At 46.1% G+C, this 10,326-nt stretch overlaps 1 non-coding gene across 1 annotated transcript; it reads left to right on the forward strand.

Moving 5' to 3' along the window:
* Positions 1–1,459: 1,459 nt before the first annotated feature.
* trnal-cag (transfer RNA leucine (anticodon CAG)) lies at positions 1,460–1,542 on the forward strand. The gene has a single exon. It is a non-coding gene; the product is annotated as a tRNA-Leu (tRNA).
* Positions 1,543–10,326: the final 8,784 nt, after the last annotated feature.

Raw genomic sequence — 10,326 nt, forward strand, 5'->3', positions numbered from 1 at the left:
AAGTATATTTAAGGTATCAAAAACTACGTTTTATATGTTGTTGTTTTTTTTTTTTTTTTTTTTTTTTTAAATCGGCCGATTAAATCGTAATCGTAATTTTTCTCTGAAAATAATCGGCATCGGCATCGGCACTCAAAAATCAATATCGGTCGGGCCCTACTTCAGTGCATGCAAAATCAGTGCATTTCTTATCAAAACTGAAAGTACAACAAATGCTTTTGTGTCCAAAAGTGAGCAGTGCAAGGATTAAACAGAAAGATTAAACAGAAAGAAAAGCATCATTAGCATACCTGGCCTGCATAACATGGTACAGACTTTAATGTTGTTATTTTTTTATTGTTTTTTTATTGAGATCGTAAATAAGAGAGAACATTTGCATGAAAGCATCAAACTTTCTATGATAACAGGAGAACATTAATAGCTGCAAAGCTTACAAAGTGCTATCTACAGCTGATGGCACGTTAATCCAGAAGACTGTTCTTCAGAGTTACCAGTTTTGGTGGGAGGTTTTTCTTTCCCAGTCCAAGCATCACAGTCTGAATGAAGTTGAGTGTATTTTATGGAGTCAGTTTCCTGCCATAATTCAAACCTGAAAAAAAAAGTTTCAAAGGCTTGTAAGTCTGGGTTTGAAAACTCAACACCTTGTAAAAAAGGTTTTGCAACACTGAAAAAAGAGATTATAACCTGAAAAAAAAAAAACTAAAATTCAAACATCTGTAAATATGATTTTGTGTTCTATTTTATCTTCTTCGTCATTTTCACCAACACATTTTCAAAGTTCAAACAATTTCACCAGCGCATTTGCAGAGTTTCAAATCTGGCACTGTTGTAACAGTGTATTTCATTGTTGCCCGGTTTTGAACCCTTGTAAATGGGATTCTGCAAACAGGTGTTCATACATTGAGAAATACGTTTTGAAAGGTTGAATATTTAGTTTTAAAAACTTGTAAAGGTGTACGTTTACGACATTGCAACGTATTTTTTCAGAACTGACTTTTCAGAGATTTGACCACACAGGCGCAAGCTTTAAGTCCCGTGAATATTGGCAGTGTTCTGACGCAACTCGTTTTGAAACTCTTGACAGTCGAATCGAAAAAAAAAAAACGTTCCTGGGGGCGGGACCATTTAGCTCTAAACCTATTGGTTGCTCTCGGCTGACGTACATTCCAATCACATGTGCCGTTCACCGGGCTGTGCGTGATTGACAGTGCTCTGCCGGTGACACGAATAACAAGCGACTTTCGCGGTTGATTTTGAATTCCATTTTCTGGAACCATGGCTGTTTCCCAAAGTGAAGGCTGCAGCCTTGCTAGGACCGCGTCCTTGCTAGTCGCGTCCTATGGAGATGAGACTATAGCTGTGTTCGAAATCGTTCCCTATCATGGATGTAGTGCACTAAATAGGGTGCACGCCACTATATAGTGGAGTTAAACTAGGGTACATACGATATTCCCTACATGTCTGGATGGCCGAGCGGTCTAAGGCGCTGCGTTCAGGTCGCAGTCTCCCCTGGAGGCGTGGGTTCGAATCCCACTTCAGACATTCTTTGTTGAATGATTCAGCAACAAATGTTTGCCTCAGCTGTGAAGACCCAACTGCCAACATATTCAATATATCTGCTGTAATTTGAAATAGTAATTGAGATATAAGTAAATTATTTATGTATCAAAGCACAGTTACAGCGGCCTCTGTATGGAGTCAGTTTCCTGCCATAATTCAAACCTGAAAAAAAAAGTTTCAAAGGCTTGTAAGTCTGGGTTTGAAATATAACCGCGAAAACGAATACATTTAATGATGGAGTCTCCGGCTTTCGTTTAGAAATGTCAACAATTTATTTGTGATTTGACATAGAATATTTAACATTCAAAATTAATTAAACAAGGAAATGTAACATTCAACATCAATACAACCTCCAGCTTTCGTCGTGAGTGACCGGTTTGTTTACATGATGTGGGCGCATCTGTCTGCGTCACACAAATACCCGGCGCATTTACTGACGCAAATGACGTTTAGAAATGTTCAGCGTAGTGTCCAAATTCTCGTTCCCTATTCCCTATATAGTGCACTATATCATGTACACTATATAGGGAATAGGGAACGAGTGTATAGGGAACGATTTCGAACACAGCTATTGGTTCCAGAAAATGGAAATCAAAATCAACCGCGAAAGTCGCTTGTTATTCGTGTCATCGGCAGAGCACTGTCAATCACGCACAGCCCGGTGAACGGCACATGTGATTGGAATGTACGTCAGCCGAGCGCAACCAATAGGTTTAGAGCTAAATGGTCCCGCCCCCAGGAACGTTCTTTTTTTTTTCAGATTCGACTGTCAGGAGTTTCAAAACGAGTGGCGTCAGAACACTGCCAATATTCCCGTGACTCAAAGCTTGCGCCTGTGTGGTCAAATCTCTGAAAAGTCAGTGCTGAAAAGTCAGTTCTGAAAAAATACGTTGCAATGTCGTAAACGTACACCTTTACAAGTTTTTAAAACTAAATATTCAACCTTTCAAAACGTATTTCTCAATGTATGAACACCTGTTTGCAGAATCCCATTTACAAGGTTTCAAAACCGGGCAACAATGAAATACACTGTTAGAACAGTGCCAGATTTGAAACTCTGCAAATGCGCTGGTGAAATTGTTTGAACTTTGAAAATGTGTTGGTGAAAATGATGAAGAAGATAAAATGAACACAAAATCATGTTTACAGATGTTTGAATTTTATTTTTATTTTTTTTCAGGTTCTAATCTATTTTTTCAGTGTTGCAAAACCTTTTTTACAAGGTGTTGAGTTTTCAAACCCAGACTTACAAGCCTTTGAAACTTTTTTTTTCAGGTTTGAATTATGGCAGGAAACTGACTCCATAATATTTGCCATGCATTTTGGGTAATCCAAATGCAATGCATGAGCCCAAACAACAGACAAACTGCCAGAGGCAAGTTTTTAATATGATCCATGACAATACCTCCCTCCAGAATGATGGGCTGGAGGTCCACTGAGCTTTGACCCTCGTGAAGACTATCTTCACTGATAACTGTCAGCACACCAACAGTGATTTATTCTAGGGCCTCATCTCTCGCTGTATCCTACAAAGTAGGGCTGCAGGATATATTGGCTATGTACGATATATCGATATAATTTCCAAGGGGATACAAGATTTGACAATATCGTTTATATCGATATGCGTTAAAGGTCCCATGACATGAAAATCTCACTTTATGAGGTTTTCTAACGTAAATATGAGTTCCCCTAGCCTGCCTATGGTCCCCCAGTGGCTAAAACTTGCGTTTGGTGTAAAACGAGCACTAGCTGTTCTGCTCGCCTTTGAAAAAACAGAGGCTCAAGTGCGCTGATTTGGAATGTCTGTAATTAGGACGTCACCAAGAATCTCAGCTCCTCCCCTTACTCTGCCTGGCCCGCCCAGAGACGTTGGCACGCCAATGAGACTCGACCGTGCGAGCGCCACATGTGTGTGTGTGAATACACACACTGTAACGCAAGTGTTTCTTGTCGGTTCTTTGACGTGTCTTGTATTTCCACAACGTGTCTTGTATTTGTTGTGGACTGTTGTGAGCCATGGTTGAGAAGGAATTGGGGGAAAGGAACTTTGGCTTTGTCTCGCTGAAGTACATGAACTGCGTCATGCCGCCGGTTGCCGCGAGGCACCATCGCCCGGCAGCGGGCAGCCGGCAGCATGCGGTTCAGTCGACTTCAGGTTGATGTGAAAGTGGAAGAACCAGAGACGTCGCAGAACCCGACAAAGTCGTTTGTGATTCATAATATCGTCTGGTGGCGCACACAGCTTTTGGCCGTGATAATATGTATCATATGATATAGATATCTATGTATTATATGATATTATTTAGATATAGAGCTCCAGGACTGTAACGCAAGTGTTGTACACTTCCTTGTTATTTGGATAACCGTTCTGCTTTTGGTGTTATGGCGCATAACACGTCGGACTCTCGTCTCTGGTATTTCTACAACGAGACTCGTATTGGGGGTTATCTCAATACGAGTCTCGTATTGAGATACGAGACTCCGGCGGTGGTCCCTCAGCGGGGCTCAAGCGGGAGACATTCGCCGCCAACAATCCCTTTCTCCTCCATGTCGTGGTTCATGTTCTTGAGGGAGTCAAAGCCAAAGTTCCTTTCCCCCAATTCCTTCTCAACCATGGCTCAGATAACCCCCACAACAGTCTCGTTGTGGAAATACAAGACACGTCAAAGAACCGACAAGAAACACTTGCGTTACAGTGTCTACTTCACATTGATGTGGACGTGGAAGAACCAGGAACGTCGGAGAAACCCAACGCGGTCGTTTGAGATTCATAACATCGGCTCACACAGCTTTTGGCCGTGATAATATATGTTATATGATATAGATATCTGTGTAGGCTATATGATAATATTTAGATATAGAGCTCCAGGACTCCCGTGTGTGCTAGAATATTTACAGAACACGGCTAAAGGCTGTGTGCGCCTCGCCATTGCGATACATCCACTGTAAACAGAGCGCATGGTACCGTGGCTGCAAGCTGCTCAGGGCCACACCCCCACCCTCCTCCTTGACCCGCCTCGCTCCTCCTCATTTGCATTATAGCTAGAGACACCAAAACAGCGCATTTGGGGGAAGCTCAATGTGCGACTGGCTCGGAGTGGCTGTAACTCTGCACCACGGCTGAATTTCGGGAACGTCTTTGAATACTGTGTTAGTTGCCCACTAATAGCTATATTAAAGAATACATAAAATAGCATGTCATGGGACCTTTTAAATGGTCAGTTTCCCCCTCAAGCGTCTACAGTGCTTGCCTTGGAGACTGTGAGCGCGACCCCTCCCCTCTCACTCTGTCTTTCCGAACGTGCCGTGTGCAAAGACGCCTCATTCCCGCCCCCGCCGCCCCCTCACAACACAACAAGCATGGATGATACCCGTAAAGAAAACGAGACGGCGGCGGTAGACGGAATTGTTTCAAAGAGGAGAAACAACGGCTCTGTCACACTAAATTTGTACCGGCTGCCAAATTTGTACCGGGCGCGTCATCCATACGTAATCCATTCCAAACCTGCCTGCAACAGATGATCGCGTCGTCCGTTGCCGGGCAGGTTTCAAAAAACTTTCGCGCTCATGTTTCCAAAGACGAAATAACATAGTACAGTTAACAGATCGCTAGATAACACTTGTTTTTACTTTATATTTGTATTGTATTTAATTTTTTAATCAAATTTAGCTAGTAAACTGAGTGTTTAAAGCGGGTTTCAAAAAACATTCGCGCTCATGTTGCCAAAGACGAAATAACATAATACAGAAAACGGATCGCTAGATAACACTTGTTTTTACTTTATATTTGTATTGTATTTCATTGTTTAATCAAATTTAGCAAGTAAACTGAGTGTTTAAAGCAGGTCAAGGACGAAATAGCACAATACAGATAACGGATCGCTAGATAGAAGGTTCGCGAATGTTCACGTCATTCGACGCGATCGTCCGTTGCCAGGCAACGGACGAAGCGATCATCTGTTGCCAGGCAGATTTGGAGTGGATTACGTATGGATGACGCGCCCGGTACAAATTTGGCAGCCGGTACAAATTTGGCATGACACCGGCGCTCTGCAAATGTGTTGGGGGCGCCCTCTGGTGACGCTCTTAATTAATTAATTAAAATATACGAAACAAGCGAAATGAAACCAAACATGTTCCCAAATGGAACGGAGAAGGGAGGGGGCGGGGGATTAAAGTTACGGCGCACTGAAACCCTCACCGTAGTACGCAGGACAATGCGACGAAGCCAATGCTGTTAATGGTAGCTAATGTGTGTAACCTACAGCTTTATATTGTTTTGCATAGGTGATTATTTTGTGAAGAAGGTGAAAAAAGTCACTTTTTTTTTTTACATGTTCATTCAATTCTGTTGAAAATAACGATACAAAATCACATGTTGCAGTCATATGGACCTATGTTTTAATAAAAGTGCTTGCAACATCTCACATGTGGCTTTTGACTTACAAAAAAAACATCTAACCCACTCTATAGAAAATATCGAGATATATAGGCCTATCGTATATCGCCATTCAGCCAAAAAATATCGGGATATCATATTTTGCCCATATCGTGCAAACACACACATTATTCAGCATTGCAATTTATGCTTTGCTAAAACATTCATCTGCAGACACATCTTAGTAATGTCTGCAGCATTTTTAGTATGGGGATACACACAACTGTCTGCCTGTCATTCTTTAGGACAAACTCAACGGGCGTTACCAATGATAACTCTTTTGAAATGTATGATGTTCGCTTGGAAGTGGTTGACAATGACCCCCCAGTAGAAGTGAATTCAGGACTACATTATTCTCAGTAAACACTTTAGCTATCTCACTCACTAAAGAGTCCTCAACATCTCCACAATGTTCATTTAGTATTTTTCCAACAGATGTATGTAACAATGGCTGTGAAAGCACATACATTTGGTTGATCTGCTCTATAACTTCTTGCAGGGCACTTTCAGAGATGTTAAGAATTTATGACATTTTCAGAAAAAGAGCAGCTACATTATGTTCCAACTGACTCTCCAAGACCTCCACATCTTCACTGAGCTCAGTAACCTCAAACTCATCCTCATCAGTTTCACCCAAGTTCCCCAGGTCCTTTTGAGTGTGCCATGTTGATAGGTGGACTTTGACTGCATCGAAAGATTTAAATGTGCAAAGGCATTCCGGCATGGTAGTGGTGATATTCGAGTGTGGCACCCATGTTTTAAGCGGTAATGCTTAAGTAAGTAGCTCCTCTTTTCAGCACAAAATGTGCAGTACTTACACGTCCACTGCATAGGAACTTTGTCTTTTTGAAAAATCTGAAAAGAAAGAAAAGATAATTTTAGCATCAAGCCGAACACAATATAAAGACAAAAAAACTAACATTTAGTATCAGTCTTCAAATAGCAGAGCTATAGGACAACTAAATCCTTGCAAAAATCGATCTAATTATCAAGCTTTTAATCAATGTACTTCTTTAAGACAAGAACAAGTGAACACAGCAGTACAAAAGGTCAATGGTAAATGATGAATGGTAAATGACACACTTATGTAGATATCAAGGGAACTGTAGTCCTGGGTATGATGGACTATAAGTCAAACCCACAATATCGAGACAGTCCAGAAATACTAATTACATCAAATATTTGAAATTGAAAATATGCACACAATATTCTGTATGATGAAATATACTAAAATGATGAAATAATTTTAACACTCAAGATAATTTATTTTGAATTTAATCTTTAATTGATGTTCTTTGGTTGTGATCCAATTGCTCTGATGTAAGCATAACTTTTACTTTAGCATGCATACAGTTATTAGGTGAAAATAGCTTTTATGCTGGGAATATGGAATGCGTGGTTTGATCACCATCTGCCTGAGCAAGGAAAATACAACAATTTAACGCAACCAAAGCTCACCACAACTCACAAACAAGTACAGGTGAAAACTGTAACATAGGCCTATAACCCACAAAGACAGTTCCCAGTATTAAAATGTACATATTCTGGACAAGATGACCTTAAAGGTTGGGTACGCGATTTGCGAAACGCCAGCAGATTTTGAAAATACACAACTCAAATGGTCCTACCCCCTCTCCTTCAACGCTGACTCTGACTCCACCCATTCCAAGTACCTGGACACGCAATCATGCACGAGCGCGAACAGAGATGCGCGAGAGCGAGCCAGGCTAGCGTAGGTTTTCGTTTAACAACATGGCACTACATTCAGCTGTAAATTGCACCCAGTACCGCGGGAAGTAGGGGTTTTGGGGGTGCTGCAACACCCCCTGTCCGAGGCCCTGTCTTATCACAGAAAACGATCATTTCTAAAAACCAAAGTGGAGATTTCTGAAAACGCCGGTTCTAGTTCATGTAGGCTACGCTGTCTAGGCTTCGCCTTATGGGCTTGTCCCGTGCGCGCGCCTGCGCGCGCTGAAAATTCAAACTATGCACCTATCAGCGTGGGCACCGCCCACATTTCCCACGGTATCGTGTCTATATAACGCGGTGTATACCGTCGCTCATCCTCCCTTTTCTTTCAGCACTTGTGCTTATCAGCGAGAAATTGAGAACTACTATTAAGAAGATGAGAACTTCAACACGGATCTCCCAAGCCGGTGGCAGCGGCTCGGGCGAGGCCGCGGACAAACGGCCCTTTTCAGGGCCACCTGAGAGCGCTCCTAGAGCTAGGTCCTTTTCAGGACTCCTATGCGCCTCCTGTCCCGCCTCCCTGGCACCGGGTGACGGGCACTTGGCGTGCTTTTGGTGCCTCGGCGCCGACCACGCCGCGGCTGCTATGGCGGCCCCCGTCTCCTGTGTCGCCTGCCGGGAGCTGCCTGAAGAGGGGATCCTCTCCAGGCATCTCTTCTTTTCCCCTGCGGTGGAAATGGCTGACGCCATCGACCTATTCGGACCTGACGTCGAAGATGGCATCATCGACGCCTCCCTGGACGGCGACTCGGCGTCCGGTTTTTCCCGCTCTCGGGTTACAACCGCCACCGTCATACAACACGAGGGTCCGCGCTGGATGACCGATCTCTTCCGGGAGATCATGGGTGAGGCGGCGGCCATCAAAGGGATTCCCATGCCGGCCCCGCCTCTCGCCCCCGTATCTGACGATATGCAGGGCGAGTGCTTTCGCACCCCATCTTTTTCCCGGCGGGTTACCCAGTGCCCCTTGTTCCCGCCTTTGCAGCACTTGTTTATTGCTGCCGGTGAGGACCCTTCGACCCTGAAGGCTCCGGTAAGATCCTACACGGATTTCACCAACGTGGAGGGGTGGGCCGATACTCAGGCGAGGGGGATCCCTCGTCTGGAGCCTCCCCTGGCAGCGCGTCTCTGTCCGGGCGCCGGATGGCTCCTTAACGAAAAGCCGCTGCCCCCCGACCGCCTCCAGAGGCAGATTGTCGGCCTAACGGACAGGGTGCTCGTTTGTGCCTCTCAATCCGCGGCGGCGGTCAACAACATCGCCCTGCTCTCCTCTGCCATGGTCTCCTTGTCGGCTGACAGGGAGGCCTACGGCCCGGAGGAAGCCGCGAGATGGCTGGCGGTTTCCCGCTTTTCCAGCGCCATCCTCCAGTTATGCCAGCCGATAGCCGTTTCGGCCGGCCGGCATATGGCGTGGGCTACCATGATTCAAAGGGTCATATGGCTCTCCCACACTGCGGTGCCGGAACGAGAGCGGGTCAGCCTCGTCCAGGGTCCACTAGCGCCGGATGGCCTATTTGGTCCCAGGTTCTCCGAGGTGCTCGCGCACCAGCAGTCAGTCCGTGAGAATCGTTCCCGGTTCGGGACGATTCTCACGGGCTCCTCCCGCCAGCAGGCTGAGAGGAAGCGGGGTCCAGGCCGGTCCCAGCGTTCCATGGGGCCGCCTCCGACTCCAGCCCCGGTGCAGCAGCCGCAGCCGCCGCGCACGGGGAGAGCAGCAGCGCCACGGAGCGGGAAGTTCCGGACGCTTGCTCCTACTTTTTCTTTCCCTATTAAAGAAAAGAGTAAAGACCGTTCGGCCGAACGGCAGTACATGGTACCTAAAGAGCGATATTCCCCAGGCCACCTGCGTCCTACGCTTGTGGTGCGCTCCTCCATGTTGCCTCTTTCCCCCTCTCAGCCCGGTGGCTGTAGGGTGGCGGTCGGACGGCGTGTTCACATGGCCTCTGGTTCACCTGCTTCTAAGAAGCGGCGTCCCTTGGAGCCTCGTGGACGGATCAGAGACTCGTTGCACGAGCCCGTGGATACGGCCGCTTGTACCGGTCTCCTGGTTCCCCACATTATAGGTGAGGAGATGGGTCCGCGCGCTTTGGCTACAGCCTGCGGACAGCGCATGCGCACAGGTGCAGCGGCCGGACGGCTCGCTCCCTGTTCAGCGGGCACGAGCGCGGCGTCTAGACAGCTCGTTGTTTTTACAACTGCTAGTTGTGGTACGTCTCCTACGCTCGCTGAGCCTCCTCCCTTTCGTGGGGAGCCCCCCATGGTTCACACGCAGTGTGAAGGCGGTAGGGGCAGAGGAATACGGGTTATTCCTGGACGGTCTTCCTCAACTGTCGGCTCGCCCTCTCTCCAACCGCTATGCGTGTTGGCAAGAGCGGTGCGTTCTGCCATCGTGGTTGGACACCACGTTGAGATGGGGCCATCCCATACAGTTCAAGCGTTGTCCCCCACCCTTTATGGGGTTGGTGGAGACCACGCTACGGGACCCGGCTGCGAGCACGGCTCTGGCAGCAGAGGTGGCACGTCTCTTGGTAAAGGGGGCCATCACTGTCGTTCCCCCCCACGAGTCTCACCTAGGTTTT

This window comes from Gadus chalcogrammus, chromosome 7 (genome assembly GCF_026213295.1).
Source record: "Gadus chalcogrammus isolate NIFS_2021 chromosome 7, NIFS_Gcha_1.0, whole genome shotgun sequence".
Classification (NCBI taxonomy): domain Eukaryota; kingdom Metazoa; phylum Chordata; class Actinopteri; order Gadiformes; family Gadidae; genus Gadus; species Gadus chalcogrammus.